Source organism: Macrobrachium nipponense, chromosome 12 (genome assembly GCF_015104395.2).
Source record: "Macrobrachium nipponense isolate FS-2020 chromosome 12, ASM1510439v2, whole genome shotgun sequence".
Lineage (NCBI taxonomy): Eukaryota > Metazoa > Arthropoda > Malacostraca > Decapoda > Palaemonidae > Macrobrachium > Macrobrachium nipponense.
In genome coordinates this window covers 77,611,705-77,639,204 of record NC_087205.1, presented here as the reverse complement: position 1 = coordinate 77,639,204, position 27,500 = coordinate 77,611,705, and the positions used below count along the sequence as shown (strand labels likewise).

Sequence of the window (27,500 nt, the reverse complement as noted above, 5' to 3'; positions counted from 1 at the left end):
TGAAAACTTTTGTAAATCTCCTGCCTCCCTGAGTAGGACGACTGTTTAGTGTGCTGCTATAGATGTTATAATGCGGCTAAATATGGGTGAAAAACTCGTATCTGGATTCCACTCAGTATGCAAATTCGTACACAACTGGCCGATGAAGTTTCAAAATTTTCAGTTTTTAATTTGCACAGTGCACTAGAGGCTTTTTCCAGAGTGTCTCAAAATCACTGACCAAAACTCTTATTAGGCTTGAAGGTAAAGGACGAAATGGCTGATATGTTTAGGATACTTGGAATTTCGCCATGTCTTTCAGGTGCTTCAGCCAGCAGTTCCATACAAATCAGACATATGTTCTTAGCTAATAAGCTCAGCTTGTATATCTTAGGCGGCTATGATGGCTAGGTTCTAAACCAGGGCATTTGTAATGTCAGTAATGTGCCCCCTTCACTATGTATAACGTGGAAAACCAACCCAGAAAAAACATTCCATTGTTTTGCAAACACTGTATAAACGGGAAGTACATAACTCTCCAGACATAATCAATAATATTGTAAGCAGAATTCCATAACAAATAAAGACAGTTCTTTATAATGATTTACCTCTGGCTATACAGTAAAATTTCAAGGTAATGGTACTGAGCTGCAAAAACAAAATACGTTATTATTACATCAGCTGCAAAGGGAGTCTATGAAATGGCTGAAACTGTTTTTCATTAACTATTCTAGGTGGCCGAGGAGCAGTTTTTGCTGAAGCACATCGTATACCCCAGGTTGAAAACCCATGTTCTTAACTTTGAAACATTTCCAAAGGAGCCATTGAACGTATCTGCTTAAAATTTGACCGACATTTCTTCGGCTGGGGTCTTCAAAGTATGTTGTAATTTCAGTCGGCAAATACTGAAAAATCTTGAAACGAGGCATTTCTTTGCATTTGACACTGAAATGAAGAGCAGTGCCGTTTACGGCAACAATGAATTAAGACAACTTTCTCGTCGCTTATGAGACTGCTTTATTTTGCTTTCAGCACTTAAACCCAAATGGGATTTTGGTAAGGCTTCGTTATGTAGATCTCATACGTTAAAAATGCAATGAGAGCCTTGCTTTTAGCGAGGATGACATAAAATTTGAAAACAGGCAGTGCCACATGCAAGACTTCAGGCAATGATTGTACGTGGAAGACCGTTCCCGGTGACTGCCAGAGTACTAACAGACCACGGTTCAAAATTTCTAGTGGTCACGTGATTGGTTACTATATTCAAGTGATTAAATAACCTATCAATTATCGTTACCCCAATTTAACCTTTGACTCGCCGTGGAATCTGATTTATACATCACGCAAATACTGCATTTTGTTAGTACTTGTGCTCATCAGTTTTCGACGGCGCCAAATTCATTTGAACCTCCTTAGATATGATTAGGTAACTGTTTCATTCAAATCTTCAGTGGCGATTAGCGTCCGGTCCGGTCAGAGCTTGGGGCCTAATTTTCCTTTTAGAACCACTGGCGTTCAGAATGTTTAGGTTTTCGTGAAATGAGCAAAGGACTAACAACAGGAGACCTGGTTATTTCGACTCCTGTTTTCTCATTTTTAATAAACAGGTATATCTATTATTATTACCAGTAGGGTGCCCTAAAGGTGATAACTCACAAAGCTTTAAATTAAACCATCAAAGGGCTAGCATAATTTAAATGTGAATTTATGATATTTTATAAATAAATCTTATATGGGATGAAATTTAAAGATATAAGGTTTTTATCTGCCGAAAGACGTTTTCTTTTATCTCCAATACTTTTGAAGATATTAGCATATGAATAGCGTTAGGGCAGGCCGTGCAGACCGCCAGAAACGAGCCAGTTTCCAGTAAAACTTAGCTTCGCTCGTAATTATTATTAATAGTGCTGAAGCAGCAGTCATTTTTAACAAAATATTATTATTATTTTTATTATTATTATTATTATTATTATTTTTTTTTTTGCTCTTATCACAGTCCTCCAATTCGACTGGGTGGTATTTATAGTGTGGTCCGGGTTGCATCCTGCCTCCTTAGGAGTCCATCACTTTTCTTACTATGTGCTCCGTTTCTAGGATCACACTCTTCTGCATGAGTCCTGGAGATACTTCAGCGTCTAGTTTTTCTAGATTCCTTTTCAGGGATCTTGTGATCGTGCCTAGTGCTCCTATGATTATGGGTACGATTTCCACTGGCATATCCCATATCCTTATTTCTATTTTCAGATCTTGATACTTATCCATTTTTTCCCTCTCTTTCTCTTCAACTCTGGTGTTCCATGGTATTGCGACATCAATGAGTGATACTTTCTTCTTGACTTTGTCAATCAACGTCACGTCTGGTCTATTTGCACGTATCACCCTATCCGTTCTGGATACCATAGTCCCAGAGGATCTTTGCCTGATCGTTTTCTATCACTCCCTCGTACCACTTATTACTGCAAGGTAGCTGATGTTTCTTGCACAGGCTCCAGTAGAGGGCTTTTGCCACTGAATCATGCCTCTTTTTGTACTGGTTCTGTGCAAGTGCCGGGCATTCGCTTGCTATGTGGTTTATGGTTTCATTTTTCGCATTGCACTTCCTACATATTGGAGAGATGTTATTTCCGTCTATCGTTCTTTGAACATATCTGGTTCTTAGGGCCTGATCTTGTGCCGCTGTTATCATTCCTTCAGTTTCCTTCTTTAGCTCTCCCCTTTGTAGCCATTGCCATGTGTCATCGCTGGCTAGTTCTTTAGTCTGTCTCATGTATTGTCCGTGCATTGGTTTGTTGTGCCCGTCCTCTGTTCTGTTTGTCATTCTCCTGTCTGTATATTTCTGGGTCTTCGTCTACTTTTATTAGTCCTTCTTCCCATGCACTCTTTAGCCACTCGTCTTCACTGGTTTTCAGATATTGCCCCAGTGCTCTGTTCTCGATGTTGACGCAGTCCTCTATACTTAGTAGTCCTCTCCCTCCTTCCTTTCGTGTTATGTATAGTCTGTCCGTATTTGCTCTTGGGTGAAGTGCTTTGTGTATTGTCATATGTTTCCTGGTTTTCTGATCTATGCTGCGGAGTTCTGCCTTCGTCCATTCCACTATTCCTGTGCTGTATCTGATTACTGGCACTGCCCATGTGTTTATGGCTTTTATCATATTTCCGGCGTTGAGTTTTGACTTGAGTATCGCCTTGAGTCTCTGCATGTATTCTTTCCTGATCGTGTCCTTCATTTATTGGTGTTTTATATCCCCTCCTTCCATTATTCCCAGGTATTTGTATCCAGTCTCATCTATGTGTTTGATGTTGCTCCCATCTGGTAGCTTTATCCCTTCAGTTCTCGTTACTTTGCCTTTTTATTATTATTATTTATTATTATTATTATTATTATTATTATTATTATTATTATTATTATTTATTATTATTATTATTATTTTATTATTCCAGAATTACCGCTGCCGCACGTTCTCTCTCTCTCTCTCCCTCTGTATATTCATTATATATATATATATATATAATATATATATATATATATATATATTATATATATATATATATATATCATTATTACACGATTTTATTACTTGCTTGGTAGTTTCAGTGTAGGATGTGGGTGCAAAGTCCATAACCCTGAGCATTTAATTTCCACTCCACTCAGAGTGATAAGAATGCTATTATTTCTTACTCTTATTTGCCATCGGCCTAAGGAAAAGAGACTCACAGTAATGGTGTGGTTACACCGTTCACTATCACTTCGGTAAAAACCTTCAGTAAGTAGACGCGACTTGAGGATTGTTTGCTCAGTGCATGCATCGTCAGACAAACGAAAGTTGAAAAATGACAAGATCCTTTTTGAGGTGACGAGGAGTTTGTTGTAAGCGAAAGAACTGATCAGAGTGTGACTAAAAGTACTATAGAAGATTCACATCAACCGTGCATTTGATGCCTAGGCCAGTCCCTTACGGCGCTCCTGATTGGGTGTTGATAAGCCAATCACAGGGCTGGAAACTGTCTCTCTCTCGAGTTCACATGGGTAGGATCTCTGTTCCGTCTTTTGCACTGGCTTATCAACAGCTAATCAGGAGCGTCGTAAGGAACTGGCCTAGACATCAAATGCATGGTTGATGTGAATCTACTATAGGTTCAGCCGTCGTGTGTGAGAATGTAAGACCGTAGGTTAGTGAGAAGTGCTGTAATTTGGATTTGTTAGGCGGAAGATGAAGCCAACGAAGAAAGTGGCTGAAGTCAAAAGATTAGAGAAGGAAACCTTTATTTCCAGGATGCGTGAGAATGCACGAAAGAGATACGTAGGTGAATGTGCAGTGTGTGCTAGGGAGTTTGATGTACCGTTAATTAAGCTTTCTGAGCAGGAGTATTATCATTATTAATAAAAATAGTTTAACCAGGCCACTGAGCTGACTATCAGCTCTCATAGGGCTGGCCCAAAGAATCAGGATGAAGTACTAGGTCTAGGCCATTGGCTAAGTAAGAACTGGATGCGACTAATGCTGAATATGCGTTGAGCATAAGACTTCCACCTACAATTCATCATTTAAAGTATAAAATGGAACATTAACTATTGTTTCTTTATCTGGAGCTACCACGACCTTTGTTAAGAGAACAGATTAAATATATATGTATTATATATATATATATATATATATATATATATATATATATATATATATGCCACGATGGAAAATAAACAATGGAGTATTCGCCAGTTAGGAACGTGATAAATCCATAAATAAAGATATGCCACGAAGGAAAATAAACACGTTCCTAACTTCCGTGATTCAGTTATACACACACACACACACACACACACACACACACACACATATATATACTATATATATATATATATATATATATACATATATGCCACGATGGAAAATAAACAATGGAGTATTCGCCAGTTAGGAACGTGATAAATCCATAAATAAAGATATATGCCACGAAGGAAAATAAACACGTTCCTAACTTCCGTGATTCAGTTATACACACACACACACACACACACACACACACACACACATATATATATATATATATATATATATATATATATATATATATATATATGTCCATCTTATAGTTTCAGTGATAATTTGTGATTATCTGTTATTCACTTTATACTGTCTATACTTTATATCCGTCCGCAACGGTAACCAAGACTGAAATGGATGGTTTCAAGCAAATTTTTGCCATTGATCTATTTTCACAATTGAACCGTTGTACTACGTTTTTTCTGTTAGCCTTTAATATCTTTCGTACTTTGAACTCATTAGTTTTATAGGAAGAATTGAGCTGGTCGAGTAATTTATTTTTGTTTGTTTGTCTGCTTCTTAGCTATGTGGAACAAGCAGTCTTCTCGGGTCTTTGAGACGCTAATTCTCATTGAAAAGACCTCCAATGAAGGTACCCCGTAGGGTGGTAGTGCCGTCAGTGCATCTCATGCGGTGCAATGGAGGAATTACTTAAGGTTCTTTGCAGCGTGTCTAGCTGCAACTGCTTTCATTCCTTTTACTGAACCTCCTTTCATATTCTCTTTATGCCATCTTAGTGCGAGGTGTTCCTCCTGTTACACCTTTCAAACCTTTTCGCTGTCAATTTCTGTTAAAGCGTACGAGTAAAAAAAAAATAATTCAGGGTTTCTTACGGTATAATTTAAGTAGTGGGGACATCCAAACAATAGGAATCTGGTGAGAAAATAATCCTTAATAATTATGTGTACATTTTCTTTTTTCTTTTTAGTTTGTTACTTTAGTTTTATTTTTTCATACCAACCAAAAGTCCCAAAGAGTTCGGCAAAAATGCTCCTCTCTCTCTCTCTCTCTCTCTCTCTCTCTCTCTCTCTCTCTCTCTCTCTCGTTATCAATTAATTCACAGCTCGGCCATAATGCGAATTAATTTCAGTTTTCGAGGTTTCCGGTATTAAAGCAGAACTGAATATTTTTTTCTCTAATTTCAGTCTGGATAAAACGCTTCCGTCTCTTGCATAAAGAGGAGACCTTGCAATAAGCATTCAGATTTTATGTTCTTTTATATGTTTCCAGATTCGTGTTTTCATTATTTGTATCCAGGTATTAATTTCCGTAATGAATATTAGGATTTTGAATTGAATCATATATTATATATACGTATATATATATATATATATATATATATATATATATATATATATATATATATATATATATTATTCTGGTTGCAATAGCGTTGCTAATGACGATTAGAAGAGTGGTAGTATGTTGTTATATGTGTGTGTGTGTATATATACTCGTATATGTATGTACATATATTTATATATTTGATATATATATATATATATATATATATATATATATATATATATATATATATATACTAGTACTCTTCTAATCGTCATTACCAACGCTATTGCAGCCAGAATAATATATATATATATATATATATATATATATATATATATATATACATATATATATTATATATTCACATATATATTATGTATATATATATACGTATATATATATACATACATGTATATATATATATATATATATATATATATATATATATATATATATATATATATATATATATATATATATATATATATATATATATATATGTTTAGATTATTCTGGGTCTGTTCAGTATTTGGATGGGTGACAAGAACGAAAAACTTCCCTTCATAGTCACACCACATAAGCCACATCACTAAGGCAGGGCATGGGGATTGCAACGCATCCCTTTGACACTTTCTGGAAACCGGAAAGGTTCTGGAAAATGGAAAAATAATAATAATTATCAATCGTCTGAATAATGTTCTGTGTGTATATTTTACTATCTATCTATTTAGTAATTTAATTTACTGTTTGAATTATAAATAAGATATCTTTTCTTTCTGTATTTTCATGATCTTCTGTAACTTTTTCTAATGAACACTAGGTTCTGTGGGAGATTGAATTCCAAGTCAGTGGCCCTGTGGGCTTATTCCATATGATTAGGGTTTTTTAGGGTTCATCTTCTGAATAATAAGAATAATAACAACAACAACAATAATACTAATACTGATGATAATATGTTTTATTAAAAGTAATTGCTGCTTCAGCTGCATTAATTTTATATAGGTTCTTCTCTTTTTTCCTAATTATTGTTTTCTCATTGTTGCTTAAACTGGTGAGCAACAGTGAGAAAACAATAATTAGGAAAATAGAGACGAACCTATATAAAATTAATGCAGCTGAGGCAGCAATTACTTATAATAAAACATGTTTAAAAGAAGGTTTAATTTCAGCATACACAGTAGTAGTAGTAATAATAATAATAATAATAATAATAATAATAATAATAATAATAATAATAATAATAATAATAATAATAATAATAATTATTATTATTATTATTATTATTATTATTATTATTAGTTATTATTATTATTATTATTATTATTATTATTATTATTATTATTATTATTATTATTATTATTATTATTATTATTATTATTATTATTATTATTATTATTATTATTATTGTTATTATTATTCAGAAGATGAATCCTATTCATATGAACAAGTCCACTGGGGCCACTGACTTGAAATCCAAACTTCCAAAGAATATGGCGTCCATTAGGGAGAAGTAAGAGGAGGTAGAGCACAAGAAATGAAAGAGAACATGCAAAAGCATAACCTAGGTTGTCGGGAAGGGAATAAATAGCGTTGCTCCCCAGTCTGATGGCAAGACATTAAAGGTCGCCTCCCATTCAGTGCACGTTGGCAACGCACATTTACACTTGCAAGGAAAGTCATGTCGCCCTCTTTGCCCATGTTGTCGACTTGATGCGCTGGAGGCTGGAAGAACAGTCTCCAGCAATCCTTAACCCTCGTGTAATTAAATTCCGAACATTTACATGTTCTTCCGAGGGTCTGCCCTCTAAGAGTTCTGCATCGTTACTCACTGGTTTATTTTCATTATTTTTATATTTTAATGATTGTCTTGTATATTTTATTAAAAAATGACTTATACTTTTCTCATTTATACCAACTAATGCTGAATCTTCCTTATTGATTTATTGGTGTTTTTCACTTGTAGCTTTTGAAATTTTACTTCATTAGTAATAATAATAACAATAATAATAATAATAATAATAATTCTTGATTTAGGGTAAATAGTTTTCATTCATAATGACCCGCAAAGTTTTCAGTTGGAAAGTAGGACACCAAGCTGCAAAATGCCCACATATACACATCTAACTATCGACTTATCTACTAACTATTTCAAGGCCCATGACACCCTCCTTTTTTAATATAACTAATGAACTAGGCTTCTGATTAATGTGAAACCGAAACCACCAGAGTTTGAGACACCGACCTAATTAAGAAAAATGGATTAAAGCATCTACTCCGCATTATTGTCTTACTTTATATCGAGAAATGTCATCTCAATTTTGTGGCATGGTGAGAACGGAAATTAAGACCTGGCAACTAGGCGCAGAAAGACGTGTGTCGACCATGACGTGGGGCCCCGTGACGTTCACACCTGCCACGCCCCCGTTTCTCTATGGTTATGAAATAATATATAAGTTATAGTGAATTATACTGTTCTTTAATGGAATCTAAATTACTGATTGGTTATTGTTTGAATAAACTCATTTTTAGCAGTCAGAGACTCAGAGAGGTGATCGTGTTAGGGAAGGTACACGTCTGTTAGTTACAGGCATTGACAAGGGCTCCTGCTGACACCTTGCTTACTGCCTACTATTGATATTTTATATCATGTCTAGAATGCTTCACCATTGTCCACGAGGTTGTCGTAATACTTTTGTGTTGCGACTCTTAACATACTATAAGAGGGAAGACGACAATAATAAACTGAAGATTGGATTGAATAGGATAGTATCATGTCATGTTTAATGGCGTACCATCACGGACATGTATAGTTGAATATTATGCATTATCAGATTCTCTCTCTCTCTCTTTATATATATAATATAAATATATATATATATATATATCATATATAAATATATATACGTATATATCGAAATCCCATCTTGTGAAATACTCTCCAAAACAAAGTTTCCGATGTGCCTTCAGGTAATATTCCTTCCTTCTTGAGTTCTCTTGTCAGAGTAGTAATTGTAAAGGTATCCTTTGACAAGAACTTGCTGTGAACATATCGACGAATTGTACCGATGGTAAAAGAGTCGAACACATCTTCAGCTGGCTGTGTGGAATGAGACTGTACTGAATCTGATGAGGGCGGTGCTAATGGTGATGGCGAGGGAGCTCTTGATGGCGATGGAGCTCTTGATAGTGCTGGCGATGAGGTTGGTGATGGTAATGGGACTGTGATGGTGGTGGAGTTGGTTGTCCTGCAATTGGCCGTGAATGTATGGTGCGCCTGAACATCTGACGAACGGCATTCCTTGTCATATCCGTGACATCAGCAACTCGGTCATACGGTCTGTTTGGGTAAAAAAATATTTGTCCTCGTGTAATTATCTATCGAAAAACCTCTCTCTTTATCTCTTTATATATTTTTTACCCAAACAGACCGTATGACCGAGTTGCTGATGTCACGGATATGACAAGGAATGCCGTTCGTCAGATGTTCAGGCGCACCATACATTCACGGCCAATTGCAGGACAACCAACTCCACCACCATCACAGTCCCATTACCATCACCACCTTCATCGCCAGCACTATCAAGAGCTCCATCGCCATCACCATTAGCACCGCCCTCATCAGATTCAGTACAGTCTCATTCCACACAGCCAGCTGAAGATGTGTTCGAATCTTTTACCATCGGTACAATTCGTCGATATGTTCACAGCAAGTTCTTGTCAAAGGATACCTTTACAATTACTACTTTGACAAGAGAACTCGAGAAGAAGGAATATTACCTGAAGGCACATCGGAATCTTTGTTTTGGAGAGTATTTCACAAGATGGGATTTCGATATATACGTATATATATATATATATATATATATATATATATATATTATTATATACATATATATATATATATATATAATATATATATATATAAAGAGAGAGAGAGAGAGAGAATCTGATAATGCATAATATTAAACTATACTTGTCCGTGATGGTACGCCATTAAACATGACATGATACCAACCTATTCAATCCAATCTTCAGTTTATTATTGTCTTCTTCCCTCTTGTAGTATGTTAAGAGTCGCAACATAAAAGTATTACGACAACCTCGTGGACAATGGTGAAGCATTCTAGACCTGATACAAAATATCAATAGTAGGCAGTAAGCAAGGTGTCAGCAGGAGCCCTTGTCAATGCCTGTATCTAACAGACGTGTACCTTCCCTAACACGATCACCTCTCTGAGTCTCTGACTGCCATCCGAGATTTTTATTTATTTTCTGTCTTCTTTTTCGTAAGAATTACATATTAATTAAATAATAAACACAAGTGAAGCTAAAAATGAGTTTATTCAAACAATAACCAATCAGTATTTTAGATTCCATTATAGAACAGTATAATTCACTACAAATTATACATTATTTCATGACCATACAGAAACGGGGGCGTAGCAGGTGTAAACGTCACGGGGCCCCACGTCATGGTCGACACATGTCTTTCTGCGCCTAGTTGCCAGGTCTTAATCTCCGTTCTCACCATGCCACAAAATTGAGATGACATTTCTCGATATAAAGTAAGACAATAATGCGGAGTAGATGCTTTAATCCATTTTTCTTAATTAGGTTAGTGTCTCAAACTCTGGTGGTTTCGGTTTCACATTAATCAGAAGCTAGTTCATTAGTTATATAAAAAAAGGATGGTGTCATGGTCCTTGAAATAGATAGTAGTTACCTGCTACCGCTGTAATAGTACCTCCTCTACAACTCATCAGTAACAAGCTGTGACACAAACCCCTTGACTAATCTACCTTGTTTCGTATGTGATAGGCTATTTTCGTCCTAACATTAGCTTTCCCATCCCCCCCCCCCCCCACCCTCTCTCTCTCTCTCTCTCTCTCTCTCTCTCTCTCTCTCTCATATCCTCTTTTATTAATCTCATTCTCTCGACGTACAATAACTTTTTATTTTCACTTAAAAAAATTTTTTATGCTGACATTCTTCCTCGTAGATATTCACTTTTAACAATTTCATTTTTATGTTCTCTTAGTCCTAATTTTTTCGACCTCCTTATTCTGCAGACTTCATGAGCATCTAGACAGGTTCTAATACAATACTGATGTAAAACTGCACAGCTTACTTTCTTCGTATACAGTGTTAAGTATCAGCATTCTCTGTATATTTCTAATTTTCAGCTGGCTTCTTTACGTCCATACATACATATATATATATATATATCTATATATATATATATATATATATATATATATATATATATATATATATATATATATATATATATATATATTTTTTTTTTTTTTTTTTTTTTTTTTTTTGCTTACCGTGGTACTAACACAATCTTCACATACATTACTTTGTGGAACGCTCGTCATTCTTTCATCTCACGCACGTCCTTCAGGATCTCTCCCCTATATTGGGTTCCAGTCATTTTTTTTGCACGTTTTTCAGTAACGCTTGCCGTTAGCAGGAGTCCCGTGGATGATGTTTTCCTTGATGTCTTGAAGAACAAAATCGGCGAACTGTCATCTTCAGGTCTTGTCTTACTAGGCGCCATCTTGAAATTCAACCTCTTGCAGCGACGACGCAGTCTGCCTTTTCAAGCCTCGATTTAATTACATTACATTTATTTTTCATTCGGAGTTATGGATCGTCGTCAGGAGCGCTGCTCCTCGAAGTAACCTCGTTAATGTGTCCTTAATTGGATAATTAAATTCAACGGGAGAGATAAAGAGAACGACCGATTTTGCTGAGTGCTGATTGGCAGTGTCATTCGAGCGTCCAGGTAATGAAGCGTCGCGGACGTGATTCGAGAATCAACCCAGTTTTTAATAAGAAAAATCATGTATTCTATTTTCAGAAGATGGTATAGCAATTATTATATCTTCTGGGTATACGTTCTATGCAATGATCTCATCTTCATGATGAATGTGCTTATCCAAAAATTTTTGCAGAGGAAGAATATTCCACAAATGTTGCTTTTCCTGTTGTATATACTATAGTGGATTCACATCAACCGTGCAGTTGATGTCTAGGCCAGTCACTTACGACGCTCCTGATTGGCTGCTGATAAGCCAATCACACGGCTGGAAACTCCCTCTCTCGAGAATTCACATAGGCAGGATGTATGTTCCACCTCTCCTGAGGGATACCTTTGAAAGACTTATCCCTCAGGAGAGGTGGAACATAGATCTTACCCATTATGGTAAGTTCAACCTTAGGCGAGTGACGAACAGAAGACGAATTTACACTCGAACAATCAATATTTATGTAGAATTAATACGGAGGTTTCTTTTAACTACGATAATTAGTAGTAAATAGTATTTATTTATGAAGAGGACGGAGACAATAGGATGACTGGGCCTTTTGTAGGAATAACCAGGCGTAATCCGATCCCCAGTTTACTCGGGGCTCGTGCTAAGATCTGCAGTCAAACAGCGCCTTGTTTCACCAACAAAAATTAGAATATATACGCTACATTTTATTAGAAATAATTTTTCTGTATTGTTTATAATGGGCATTATCATTTTTTACATATTCATTCTAATAAATAAATCGCAAGTATCCTATCCTAAAATTCCTGTATCTTTCTAAAACTCAAAGCGAAACACCTTTGTCAGATTTTTATAAGACTCTCCTACCCACCCAACAAGAACAAGAACAAGAACAAGAACAACTACAACAAAGTAGTTTGCAGGCTTACTCTCCGAGTAAGCGAAAAGTGTCTGAATGAAAAGAACAAACGAATAAATTTCTAATTTATCATTATAGGGAATATGAATTTCAAGTTAAGACACTTAACTGAAAGGGAAGGCAAGCTCCATAGACAAATTTCAATGAAAGAGCAAAAAGCAAGTTCCCTGAAACAGTAATGATCTAATGCGGACTCAGGGCACATTTTCATTAACTGGGAGGGTGACCTCGTTGACGCGCATTCTGAATACCGCGTAATCAGAAAATTCTTCGCTTTTCGTCACACGAAAAGAAAAACTAGCTTCAAAGGGTTAATCGTTTTTTTTTTCTTGATGGCGTACAAAATAGGTGAGCATTAGCAGATGAACAAAGGAATAATTACTGTCTCTTTTATAAAAGTGTCTTTCGAATACGTCACTTTTTTACTCCCGTGTTCTGTGTTTTTAGTTTTCATCGAACGAAGACCTGAAATGAAATGTCTCGCAAAATAATGTGTGTGTGTTTTGCCGTTGCGCCTAAGTTGCTTGGAATGTGCTTGCGATCACTCGGAATTGGCGGTGTTGCTTTGGCTTGTTTGTTATCTGCGCGTCACCTACTCCGAGGAAAGCGCCTCGGTGGCGTGGTCGGCATGGTGTTGGCGTGCTACCACGCTGGCCCCGAGTCTGATTCTCGGGCATTCCATTGAGGAGTGAGAGATGTGTATTTCTGGTGATAGAAATTCACTCTCGACATGATTCGGAAGTCGAGTAAAGCCGTTGGTCCCGTTGCTGAATAACCACTGGTTCCATGCAACGTATAAACACTATACAAACAAACAAACAAACAAACCTACTCCGAGGAGCTAGTACTAAACATGCCGGAAGCTAAACTGGACGCCGTGTTTAGTACTAGCCCCTCGGGGATCAAAGTATTACAACCATTTTTATATTGTGTGGTCGACAAATTATATCAATAAACGATACCTCTGTGTGGCCGTCTGCTTTACATTTACCATACGGTGTTTAGTACTTGTGCCTCTTGAGTAGGACGCGTAGGTAACAAGCCCAAGTAGCTCAGAATTTTCTTTTAGCTCCGAATTTCCTTTGCACCGGTGCGCCATAAGAAAAAAAAATGTTTTATACCCAATAACCCTTTTATGACACCGAATTTTCTTTACCGTTGCAAAATTAAAAAGAAAGAAATAAAGAAAAAAGAGGTTTTATATCCAATAATCCTGTTATGATATTTAAACTGTATTTGGAACTGGTTTGTTGGGCCAGTGTTCGAGAGACGTTGCTCATATTATTTCAGCTTTTCTCAAAATTGATGTCTCACTGTTGGTAAGTGAACGTTGTATAAGACTTGAGGATTTGGTTTGACTGCCTAATATTCTGTTAAACGGGAAGGGCTCAGAAATTGTCGAATATTGTGGCCTTTTGGGATGTTTGCTGAATTGCGGTTGGCAAATGTATTTGTATTGTGTGGCGCTGAATGAACTTGTTACGCCGTTAAAAGATTTCACTTTCAAATTTCTGAAATGGATTAACAAAAAGTTCGTGCTTTACCTCCTGCTAGTACCACTTGAAATTTGAAGATTTCTTAAACCATAATTTCAAATGGTGAAATTTGTTCTTACTTCTACTTTCCGATGGTAGCATGGCCGCCTGCACTTAGGGGCAAGAAAGGGCACTAACCCCCACCCCCCCTTGAAAACCTGCAAAAATGTATATATATTTATATACTATATTTCAAATTTATTACATTTAACTACTTCACTTTGTTTTCCTTCCATTTTAGAATATATTCTTTCAGTTTCAGCAAGTTGAAGGTATCATTATGTATTAGTATAATATTTGTATACAGTATATAACTGCGTTGTTCTTTCCAGAAATATTTGAATTCAGCTGAACAGTGTATGGAACTATTGGAAAAAAATCAATGTAACATTGTATTGTTTCTTAAACGCATCTTGCTTCGCTTAAATTATTGGCATCGCAGTTCCACTGCATTTGATTATATATATATATATATATATATATATATATATATATATATATATATATACATATATATATATATATATGTATATATATACATATATATATATCTATATATATATATTATATATATATATATATATGTTATATATACATATATATACATAATTATATCATATATAATTGTATATATATATATATTATTATATATACATATATATACAATTATAATTATATGTATAATTGTATAATATATATATATATATATATATTATATATATATATTATATACATATACATATATATCATTAATTATATTATATCATATATAATTATATATATATATATATATATATATATATATATATATATATATAATATGCCCCCTCTTTTGGAAAATGTGCTGCTGGCGCCCATGGATGGTAGTTAAACAACCATCTCGTTTACAGTATAACGGGCATGAAACTAGTTATAGTTAACACGTAGCTTCAAAAGACTTAACCAACAGAAAAGAGAGGAAACTGTATTACTACGCACTCTTTGTCTCAAAACCATTAATTTTGATAATGTATCTTGGTTGGATTATTCTCTCTCTCTCTCTCTCTCTCTCTCTCTCTACACATTCACAGTTCACACACGTATATACATATGTTTATGTACGTATATATATTTATATATGTGTTTGCAACATGTGTATGTATATTGACGCGGTATGTGTATGTATATATATTTAGATTTATGTATACATATTATATATATATATATATATATATATTTATATATATATATATATATATATATATTATATATATATATATATATATATATTATTATATATATGACTGGTAAAAATTGTTTTCTGTAACAACAGAATTCCATCTAATAAAAGGAGCCCATAAAACACTAAAATGTAGAGAGAAAAGTACTATATTTCAGAGACTGCTGTCTCTCTCTTCAGGTATATGAATGAGAAAAGTTTACAGAAAAGAAGATTAAAGGAAGATTATCAGCGGGGGTGACCTAAATTGGCTTACTTGTGGACGGATCTCTTGGTATAAATCCCACCTTTTCTGTAAACTTTTCTCATTCATATACCTGAAGAGAGAGACAGCAGTCTCTGAAATATAGTACTTTTCTCTCTACATTTTGGTGTTTTTATGGGTTCCTTTTTATTAGATATATATATATTATACATAATATATATAATATTAATATATATACATGATATATAACATATATATATATATATATATGTATATATATTAAATATATATATGATATAGATATAGACATATTATTATAATATTATAAACACATACATATTTCATATGCATATCACTACTTAACCATTTTGCGCCAAGTTTAAAGCTAATAATGATATATGAATAGTTACTTACATAAGCTAAAACAAAGACATCCACGTTTCGAAATTGGCTTCTGCGCAGCAGTGAATGATCCACTCACCTCCTCTCACCGGTCGGATTTCTGGCCAAAATAGAACGCATCTGACCTTACATCTACACGACAGATTTGTATTTGTATAAATCTGGTGTTTACTACCTCAACGAAATCTGACTACGACCTTGACTCTCTCTCTCTCTCTCTCTCTCTCTCTCTCTCTCTCTCTCTCTCTCTCGTGGCACAGTGGTAAGCAATATAATTGTATGCGTAAAAAAATGGCTGTTGACCTAAGCTGTGAATTAGGCACGTGCGTTGAACATTGTAGGTCGAAGTCATGGGAAGGATGTAAATGGTAATAATCCAGAGAGAGAGAGAGAGAGAGAGAGAGAGAGAGAGAGAGAACCTTACAGACCTTACAACTTGTTCGGGTTGCCCCAGGTCCCTCAGTGTGAGGCACCTCTAATGTCTCTCAGTGAATTGCTAATGCATCTTCTGGTAAATTTTGCATCTTCCAATCTTGGATGGTCTGGGATGCAACTTAGATAATTGTTGAGCTTATTCTTATACACACTCACTCCTGATATGTTCCTCAGATGAGCTAGCAAGGCATTGAATAGACGCTGCATTATCGATGCTGGTGCGTAGTGGATTAATGTCCTGTGTACTTTCCTAGTTTTCCTGGTATAATTTTGGGCATTCTTCTACTCTGCTTGCTCTTTCTGATAATTTTAGCTTAGCGATGTTTTCGGTAATTCCTTCTGTCTGTTTCCATTCCTGTATTATCATGTAGCATTCTCTTCTCCTTTCTAGACTATATAATTTTAAAAATTGTAGTCTTTCCCAGTAGTAAAGGTCTTTAACTACTTCTATTTTACCTGTAAAGGACCTTTGCACACACACTATTTGTGCAATATCCTTTTGGTAGTATGGGTACCATATCATATTGCAATATTCAAGTGGGCTTAATCATGTGTTCGGCTTTTCTTTTATTGAAGTGCTGTAGCAGCATTCCCATTTTTGCTTTGCGTTTTGCCAATAGTATTGCCATTTTATCATTGCATAACATACTCCTATTCAACATCACACCAAGGTCTTAACTGCTTCTTTATTTTGTGATTGTCCCGTTATTAGGTCCCCTATATGCATATAGCATTCCTTCTTTATCTCCATAATTTATTGATTCAAATTTATCAGAGTTAAATACCATCCTATTTACCTCAGCCCATTCATATACTTTGTTTAGGTCTCTTTGTAGCGAGTTCCTATCTTCATCACAAGTAATTTCTCTACTCATTCTTGTATCATCGGCGAAACTTCTCACTACCGAGTCCTTAACCTTACTGTCTATGTCTGCAATTCTAATAACAAACAGCAATGCAGCTAACACCGTACCTTGTGGCACACCGGATATTACCTTAGCTTCATCCGATTTCTCATCGTTTTTTGTTTTGGAAAAATTCTTTTATCCATTTTCCTACATTGTCCACAATATTATGTTTTCTAATTTTCTTCGCTAATATATTATGGTCTACCTTGTCAAAAGCTTTTGCAAAGCCTAGGTAAACCACATCTGTATCTTTTTCGTTTATCATATTTTTATATATGTTCTCATGGTGGAGTAACAGTTGGGTTTCTGTACTTTTTCTGGGTACAAAGCTGTGTTGTCCTTATTAAACAAATTTTTCATTAAATGTTTCATTATATTTTTCTTCATTGCCCTCTCATACACTTTCATGATATGTGATGTTAGACTCACAGGCCTATAATCACTTGCCTCTAGTCTTGATCCACTTTTGAAAATTTATGTTGATCATAAATCTTGCCTGCATCTACACTTTGTCTTAATAATGCTGCGAGCAGCTTTGCAATAGAATTAAGTAATTTCTTTTAACAAAATGGCAGGGATGCCGTCTGGTCCAGCTGCTGATCTATTTTTAATTTCATTAATAGCCTGCACAATTTAATACCTATGTCCGATAAATATACACTATTTTCATCTCTTATATCTGAATCATTATCTTCATTATCAATTCTAGGTGTAAATTCTCTCTTATATCTTTCTGCTAATATGTTGCATATTTCGTTTTTTTTTCATTTGTTAATCACCCATCATTTCTTAGAAGGCCTATTTCTACCCTTCTTTTATTCATGTTTTTTGCATATGAGTAAAATAGTTTTGGGTTTTGCTTGATATTTTCTAGGGTCTTTTCTTCAAAGTCCCGTTTTTCATTACCTTTTGATTGCATAATGTTTTGTTCTGCATTTTCTATCTTACTTTTTAGTTCCATGCATTCTTTTCTTTTGCAAGACCTTTTTTCCACTTTCTGATTTTCTGGAACCAAATCCTTCTGTCTCTTGGTATGCATGACTGATGTTTACTTTTCTTTTTTGGTATATACTTATCCACTATTTTCTCTAATATTTTATATAATATTTCCATATTTACCTGTATATTATCACTTACGAATATGTTTTCCCAGTTTTTGTTTAATTCTTCATTTATTTCTGACTATTTTATATTCTTACTATAGGAAATTGTATTTTCCATATCCTTCCCACCTTTTCATCTCTTGCTTATCTCTGTTTTCACTTGCTTTGGAACAGACTGGTAATTCTATGACATTATGGTCTGAAATATCCGTATTATACACTATTATTTCTTTAACATAATTAACCTCTTTCACAAACACTAGGCCTAAAATATTATCCTATCATGTTGGCAAGTGATTTATTTGCTGAATGTTGTGTTCTATTAGCATATCTAATAGCTTTTCAAATCGCCTCTTATCTTCTGCACTACTATTACTCTTTTTTTTATATATGTATAAATACAACCTCAATCTCCTATTCGTTCTTTCCAATCTACGAAAGGAAAGTTAAAGTCTCCGGATAGGAGTATAGTACACTCTCTGTGATTTCTACATATATCATCCAATTTGTCTATTGTTATGTCAAACTCTTTAGTATTAGGGGGTCTGTATATTACGATGTTCACTAATTTATCAGTTTCAAATTCTACCGATATTAATTCACATTCTGTGTTACTATATTTCTCACATATTTTTTCTTTGATTTATGTCTCCCATATATCGCAGTTCCCCCTTGATTCCTATTTTTTTTCTGATCTATAAGTTTGGAACCCCTTTATCTGATCATCATTACCAGTCTCTTGGGAATACCAGGTTTCACTTATATTCATTATATCTATTTTTCAGTAGGGTCAGTTCTTCTAAGAACTATTTTTTTCTTTTTGAGTTACTCGTAACTAAACCCTGTGCATTCATCACTATGATGGTTTGCGTGTTATCTCCGTCATTTAAAATGGGTAATAATAAGAATTTTCCCATGTCTCTTTCCTGTTCTGATATGATGTTCTTTTCTTCATTTCCAGAAATTCGGACATAAAAAAAATCCAACTTTTCCAATATATTTGATCTTTCATCTTCATATCTATTCATTTTGTGTATGTATCTGCATTTATCTCCGTATCTGCACTATCCCCTGGCATGGTATATACAGAGCTTGTTACTTGCAGTGTACCTAGGCGCTGATGCCTGATATCTCGATGCTGACATTTCATAACGCGATGTTGGCTTGCTTTTTTCCTTCATCTCATGTTCTTTTTTCCTTTCTTTATTTGCTTCATTTTTACTTTGACTTTTATTATTGATTTGATTTTGATTTTTGTTCTTCATGGCTATAGGGTGCAAAATTGAGTGATCTACCTTCCGTCAAGATGTACGCCATCAAAACGAAAATGTCTCCCCGAGTTAATTCTCAGGGTGGGGTGAAACCATTCTCTCTCTCTCTCTTCTCTCTCTCTCTCTCTCTCTCTCTCTGGTATGAGAGAATTAATGAAATTAGCATGTCGCAGTTAGGGGAAAGATGAAAATAATGAAATAATGAAGTGGAAGGAGAGAGAGAGAGAGAGAGAGAGAGAGAGAGAGAGAGAGAGAGAGAGAGAGAAAACCAGACGCGAGTGATTGTTTTTACGTCAAGATATATGCTATCAAAACGAAAGTACTTCGATGAGGCAATCCTCATGTAGGGTGAAACCTCATACACACACACGCACTCTCTCTCTCTCTCTCTCTCTCTCTCTTAGTATAAGAGAACTACTAAAATTAGCAGGTATAGGGCACTAACTGAGCAAACAGCAATGTCGTAGGCTGTGTCAAATGTTATGCCGTTAGATGAAGACATAACGTAATATTTGTGCGTGTATATGTTTTCATTACCATTAAGCACCCCTGGGGTGGGGTGGGGGGATAGTACCACCAATGCACCTCACGTGGTGCACTATAAGCATTACTTGAGGTTCTCTGCAGCGTCCCTTCGGCCCCTTGCTGCAACCTCTTTAATTTCCTTTACTGTACTTCCGTTCATATTCTCCTTCCTCTATCTAAACTTCCACCCTCTTCTAACAATTTACTCATAGTGCAACTGCGAGGTTTTCTTCCTGTTGGACCTTTCAAACCTTCCTACTATCAAATTCCGGTTCAGAGTTGAATGACCTCACAGCTCCCAGCGCTTGGCCTTTGGCCTAAATTCTATATTCTCTCTATCTTTGCCATAAAGCCATTTCATCTCGAAAAGGGGAGTTGGTCCTGGGGTAAAAGCAACCCTGAGGTCATTCCTAAATTCATACCTGAACTTTGGGATCGTGGAAGAACCCACTTTTCAGATAACCTCCTCAAAGGTTGAGGAGAAAAATTCCACAAAAGAAACTGCCCCATACACCTTCTCGAAGGTTCATCAGTAACATGCCAGGCCTCTAGCAAACATTTCACCGTTGTCCTTTCAATCTTGCCCTCGTGCCCTGACCTGCTCCCTAGATATGAAGGCTCTTCCTTTTCGTTGCTTCTTCCTCGCCACATTTCAGAACATTCTACGTCTTCCTGATTTTCGTCAACCCTCACAACTCAACTGTTGCCACATTTATTTTCAACTTTCCTCTTTTGCGAACATTTCCAAACTCTTTCACTTGGATTTGCAGTTTCTCTTCGGTGTCCCTATTCGGTACTGTATCATATTCAAACACAAATTAGTATTTTATCCTAACTTTAACGCACGTCATTTTTTATATATTTAAGACAGCACGTTACCAGTTAAGTCTTCAATGCTGCGATCCATATGTTTATTAAGTTACTCTTCATTTACTTCCGCAGAACAACATTGGTATCTTCCCACTAGCTAGAGGACCTGCGTTCAGTTCTACGATAAGATATATAAATTTCTTATTACGTAAAGATTCGTTGAGCCTTCGTTGACTTTGACTTGAACAGTGATTTAGGTGCTAGGGGCTGTACTAGAATGTAGCGAGTTGCAGCGCGTCCGAGATTTGAGTAGGGCTAGCAATTTAATCTCAGAACACACTCATACACACATTCAAACACATACACCATACACACACACACACACACATATATATATATATATATATATATATATAATATATATATATATATATATATGTTGTTTGTGCGTTTATCGTTATATTTTGATAAAGGAATAGATATGTAGAACCAGGTATCACGTTTCATGTTTTTTTCTACAGTAGATTCACATCAACAGTGCATCTGATGTCTAGGCCAGTCCCTTACGACGCTCCTGATTGGTTGTTGAAAAGCCTATCACAGGGCTGGAAACTGTCTTTCGAGAAGTTCACATTGGCAAGACGTATGTTCCACCTTTCCTGAATGATAAGTATTTCAGAAGTATCTCTCAAGAGAGGTGGAGCATACATCCTGCCTCTCCGATCTCTCGAGAGAGACTGTGAGTTTCCAGGGCTGTGATTGGCTTATCAACAGCCAATCAGGAGCGTCGTAAGGGACTGTCCTAGACATCAGATGCACTGTTGATGTGAATCTACTATAGTAATCCTTATGTATACATTATGCCATTTTTGACTGAATTACGACGGTTTCTAGAATATCGATACTCTCTTGAAGCGATTATAATGATTTTAGTATCAAACAAACATTCTCGTTGTGGCGTCGCATCGTTCAGAAAACCTCCTGTAGAGAACAAGTCTTGATTAATGTATTCTAAATGGAAGTAAATTACTCATTGGGTTAACAAATGTTACATTGTGAATATTAAGGAGGGGAGTATACTTTATTTACATTAACCCATTGTGATTCGAGTAAGGAACGAAGCAATTTAGTAGAGAGAGATTTTTTTTTATCATTATTTACAGAGTAGTCGAGCGTTTGCTAGGGCGCACATTTTACACAAAGGACTGCGATATCTCTAACTCTCAATATTTAGCTTATCATTCAGTGCCACCTACTAAGGTTCCTCTTCAAATATATATAAGTAAGAGCCAAAGTCCTTCCTTCCCAGGCATAGTAACCGATCCCGCGTGTTTACTTTTGGGCGAGGGAAAAGAATGATGCCTTGAATGAATGGACTGATAGCGTGGAAGTTCGTTGAGCTCGGCCACTTCAATTTATGGCTAAACTGGCTGTGCACTGCTGATAGCGCTAGACACCAGCTATTTGTCTTACAATAGATTCGAAGAGGTCGGGGATGGAATCCTTGACAAGGAAATGCCTTTTAACCCCTTTGCAGAATTCACAGTCCTGCAATCCTGCTTAGAGACAGCAAAGATTGGCTGCGAATTTTCGGCGTGAGAATAAGGACTCCTTCATATGCCACAGGTTGGAAGCGGAGATTATTGATTTTATATTCCTGTTCGGTTCACAGGGCACTAAGACGTCTCCCACTTTAGGTAGGGTTACTCATTGCACCAACTAAAAATGAATATTTGATTGGTTATTGTAATCGGTACCTTCCTTTGAAAGAATAGGTTGACTGATTGACTGATTGTGATGAGGATGCTGGCGTGACATCTGCTGATGGGCTAAGGCAATCACCTATTCAGACATTGGATTATTCAACTTATCAATGTTTTAGAACTCAAACGTGGCTTTTCTTACGTCCTTCCTTTAAACCTCTGAGGCGTCCAACTTCAACTCTTCCCGGACCTAATGAATTATCTGTTGCATTAAAAAATGAATACTTCGGGAGGATTGTATGATCTTGTAATATTTTACTCTTGTCTAGTTAAGCTTCCGTATGACAGTTGCTGAAAGGTTTGATAAAAGTTCTTAAGAATATTGTCCTGATATCATCCACCTTAATGTTAATCTCTGATTTTTATCTGTCTCTCTGTCTGTCTCTTTCTCTGTTTGAAATAAGTTTGAACATTTCTAACGAAGAGACCTTTCCTTCAACAGGAGGGGGCTCCTGGATTAAAGTGGTGCCGTTCGCCTCCTTTATCTTTCAGGTATTATTCTCTCTCTTTCCGGATATTAAGACCTGTCCTTATCAGTACCACTTTCATTCTGTGTGTCCGGGAGTTTGTGTCTTCCTCGCCTTCTCCCTCCTGACACCCCCGAATTACACTCTTTTCACCAATCTTGTAACCTTTCCCCATGGACAAACCATCTAAACGAGCCATTCATTCAGAAACTTTACCCTTTAACACCATTACTTCTGCGCACTTCTGCTCTTCGCTCCTTTCAGCACTTGAGTCTTATCAGCTTCAACCTTTTTCCTTTCTCATATATTCGGCATCCATACCTTACTTCCATATGTATATTTTCCACCGCACGCGTTTCCCCCCCTTGAAGGTGTAAGCTTCTTGGTTCCCTTGAAATTATTTTGGGCGGGGTTGGTTGCTGCAATCCCCACACCACTCTGACTGCCACCCAGCACAGTCGATTAACCAGGAACAAAGTTCCCTTTTTAGGTCAACATAGGCATAATGTATAATGCATGGTAGGATTTGAACCTGGATCCTCTCGCGTGGTAGGTGAGGATGCTTCTGATCACACCACCAGTTATGATCGTATTAAAGTAGGCAAAGAATATAATGATAAACATCAGAAAAAATAGCAGATAATTTAAATTAGATGTACTTAATAATTTTAGAATTACATTATGTACCGCTCGTATAGAATTATGCTTGCATGTCAGTGTAACTACTTAAGTTTACCTCTGTATTTTAATTTTACACTATTTTATCCACTTATTTTGAGATTATTTGCGTTACAAGTAACATTTAGTTTGTTTACAAATTATTTTTAGTCTTAATATATTCTGCGTCGTATCCCCATTTTTAAAATGATTTTTTTTATTCGCCATATTCATTTCCGAACTTTTAATTTCGTACATATTTTATATTGAAGTCACGCTTACTAGATAACTTTCAATTCATAGCTGTGGAGCCAACTGTAGAAAATGTTTTTATAATTTTTTTTATATCTCTGGAAAGAAGCAAGACTAGTTCTTCACTGAGGAAAGTGGCGTTATAGTTTGCACTGAATAATGCGTCAAACGAAATTAATTGTATTACCCTATTGCTGTTATGTATTTCACGTCACAATTAATTATTTTGTACATAATTTCATCAGCTTCCGTAGCTTTATTATTACGTTACCTGCATCAATTATGGTACTTTGCTGCTTATATTCGCAATTATTTTTAGAAAACAAAATGCTGTGGTAGAACGATTAACTGATAAATAATAACATTTGAATGTCATTTTTCTTTTAAAGATAAATAAATAAATAAATAAAGATATTCGGTACACGCACACCGACCAAGAGAGCACTTATGTTGGGGTACGGTGGATACACGCTGAATGAGATACTCGGCGAGGTAATAGAGATAAGAAAGAAAAAATAGAAAAGATGAAGAATGTCCTAGAGAGGGTCTGCTTCTCGTTTCGTACACGCAAATAGCTGCGTTTATGTAGGTCAAGTATTAGCGCATCAGTTGATGATCTAGGCCAGTGCAAATTTCTGAGAAGTACTATACTGAGCTGTTTTCTTATTTATTTTTCGGTTTTCTGTAAAATAAAGCTACCGTGATGACTATTTATTTGTACGTACAGTCCACACTTATTCTGTCCGTTGCTAGAGCATAAAAAAACTACTGAGGCTAGAGGGCTGCATATTAGTAGGTTTATAAACCACACTCCAATCATCAAACATACCACATTGCAGAGCTCTAGTCTCAGTACTTTTTATTTTATTTAAGGTTGAAGTTAGCCATTATCGTGCGTCTGGCACCGTGCCTGAAAGTTTTATGGGTCATGGCTGAGAATATCATACGGTAATATACGCATTAAGCTGTTCAAATGGATAAGATTAATTTCATGACTTTTGGGATAATTGTAATAGTCACGTATGTTATTATTATAATATTATCATGCCATCTAAATCTTGGCCACTAAGGACGTCTGGTTGTACAAGATTTCATAGATCTCTCTCTCTCTCTCTTCCTCCTTCTCTCTCTCTCGTCTCTCTCTCTCCTCTCGTCTCTCTCTCTCCTCTCTCTCTCTCTCTTATATTATAAGTGAATATATATATAATAATATATATAATAGATATATATACATCTATATATACCCAACACCACAATGTTATTAGAACATGCACACATATATAACACCACACAACAACACACACACACACATATATATATATATATTCTTATAATATCTTTATATATATATATATATTATATTATTGTTTCATGGCTTACCATTTAGTTACGCTGTTGTTTTGCTATTTATTTGTCTTAATTGATACCGACGTACATTTGATTTTAATTTACAACTTAGTGTTTTTGAAAGTCTATTGCTAAAATATGCTTACATTCTAACCCCTACAGATCAATTGCATTACGATTCGGGAAAAAATAGGAACTTCTGAATTAATGTAAGTATGCTTCACTCCTCTGTGGTGATGGGTCTGTATGTAGGAGATTTCTCAGATGGTTTATTTAACAATTATCTGAAATGTGGCTATGTAATACCATAGACTCTTCTCTCTTGCTGCATATTCTGTTATGTTCCGGTTCTACCGAGTTAAAAAAATTGAAATTTGCAACTTTTTACTTGATGAATTGGGTAAAAACACAAGGTACAGTATTATTATTATTATTATTATTATTATTATTATTATTATTATTATTATTATTATTATTATTATTATTATTATTATTAATTTTTTTGGTAATTCCTATTCGTATTATTAGTATTGCTCTTGTCACGCTCGTCATGAGTCCCATCGTTATTTGCTTTATCCTCTTTGCTGTAACTCCAGTTTTAGTAGCCGTATTCAAATAAATCAATCAACCCCTTTGGAGGAACATAGCATACTTCTTTCATTCGACACCAGCGCCATCTATCCGTCGGTATGAGAGTTTCCCCTTCTCTTAGCGGGCCCGTAAACGCGTTTGCCATTCTGCGCTCTCTCATCACTTTCCATCCTGAGAATCACAAGACTGATTTGAAACTCACCTGAAGTGTTTGTGTTTGTGGCTCAAGAGGGAGTATAAGGTGGGTGCGATTTGGCCGAGGAGAGTCGGATTTGTTTATAGTAACAGCAAAATGCAACGTTTACTTTGGCGTTCCCGGCTCCTAGCTTCCTGCATTCCTCAGGAGGAGGAAGGGCCTCACGTGGTGGGCAGGTTATTTGATTGGCGCCAATCTCTAATGATCCTATTCGGATATCTTCCAGATCTGTTTACATTGTCAGTGGGTAAGAGGAGCTCTCTCTCTCTCTCTCTCTCTCTCTCTCTCTCTCTCTCTCTCTCTGTTGAGATTTCATTACCTTAAACGGCTCTCCTTTGATTAGATTTCTGGATGATAGATAACTTTCTCTGTATCTTGGTTGAAATTTCATAATGTTTCACAAGTCTCTCTCTCTCTCTCTCTCTCTCTCTCTCTCTCTCTCTCTCTTCGTCTCTCTCTCTCTCTCTTCTATATATATATATAGTACTATATATATATATATATATATATATATATATATATATTATATATATATATATGAACAATTGTCACATCCATGTTTCATATAAATATTCGAGCTACAAATGTCCTTTAATATCTAATTCGCTTTACCTCAGAATTAATATATTTTCATATAAGGGGAATATTTTTTTGTTGATAATAATTTCGTCCTCTCGTGGGTTCGAACCACTGCCCAGCGGACAGAGAAGAAATCAGGACGTCAGTGATGTTATCGATTAGGCTAACAAGTGTTAGCCAAATCGATAACGTCACTGACGTTCTTCTCTGTCCGCTGGGTGGTGCTTCGAACCTACGAGAGGACGATATCATTGTCAACTAAAAAAATTCCTCTCGGTTTACATATATGAAAATATATTAATTCCGAGTAGAGCGAATTAGATATTAAAGGACATTTGTAGCTCGAATAATATATTGTAATATCATAAATTATTTCCTTGGTTTCTCTTAACGTAAGTTAATTTTTTTTTCTGTTTTACAAATGTCTCGAGAAACTACTTGTTGATT

The 27,500-nt window shown here is 35.6% G+C and overlaps 1 protein-coding gene and 1 long non-coding RNA gene across 6 annotated transcripts in view; one reads left to right on the top strand and one right to left on the bottom strand.

The window, feature by feature from the left end:
- LOC135224607 (QRFP-like peptide receptor) overlaps positions 1-27,500 on the bottom strand; it is a 338,517-nt gene that overhangs the window by 146,352 nt on the left and 164,665 nt on the right. The gene's annotated exons all lie outside the window — the stretch shown is intronic.
- LOC135224608 (uncharacterized) overlaps positions 1-27,500 on the top strand; it is a 196,293-nt gene that overhangs the window by 43,715 nt on the left and 125,078 nt on the right. Inside the window, exon 2 of the long non-coding RNA XR_010316779.1 lies at positions 25,850-25,896. This is a non-coding gene — a long non-coding RNA (uncharacterized LOC135224608). The remainder of the gene's footprint in view (positions 1-25,849; positions 25,897-27,500) is intronic.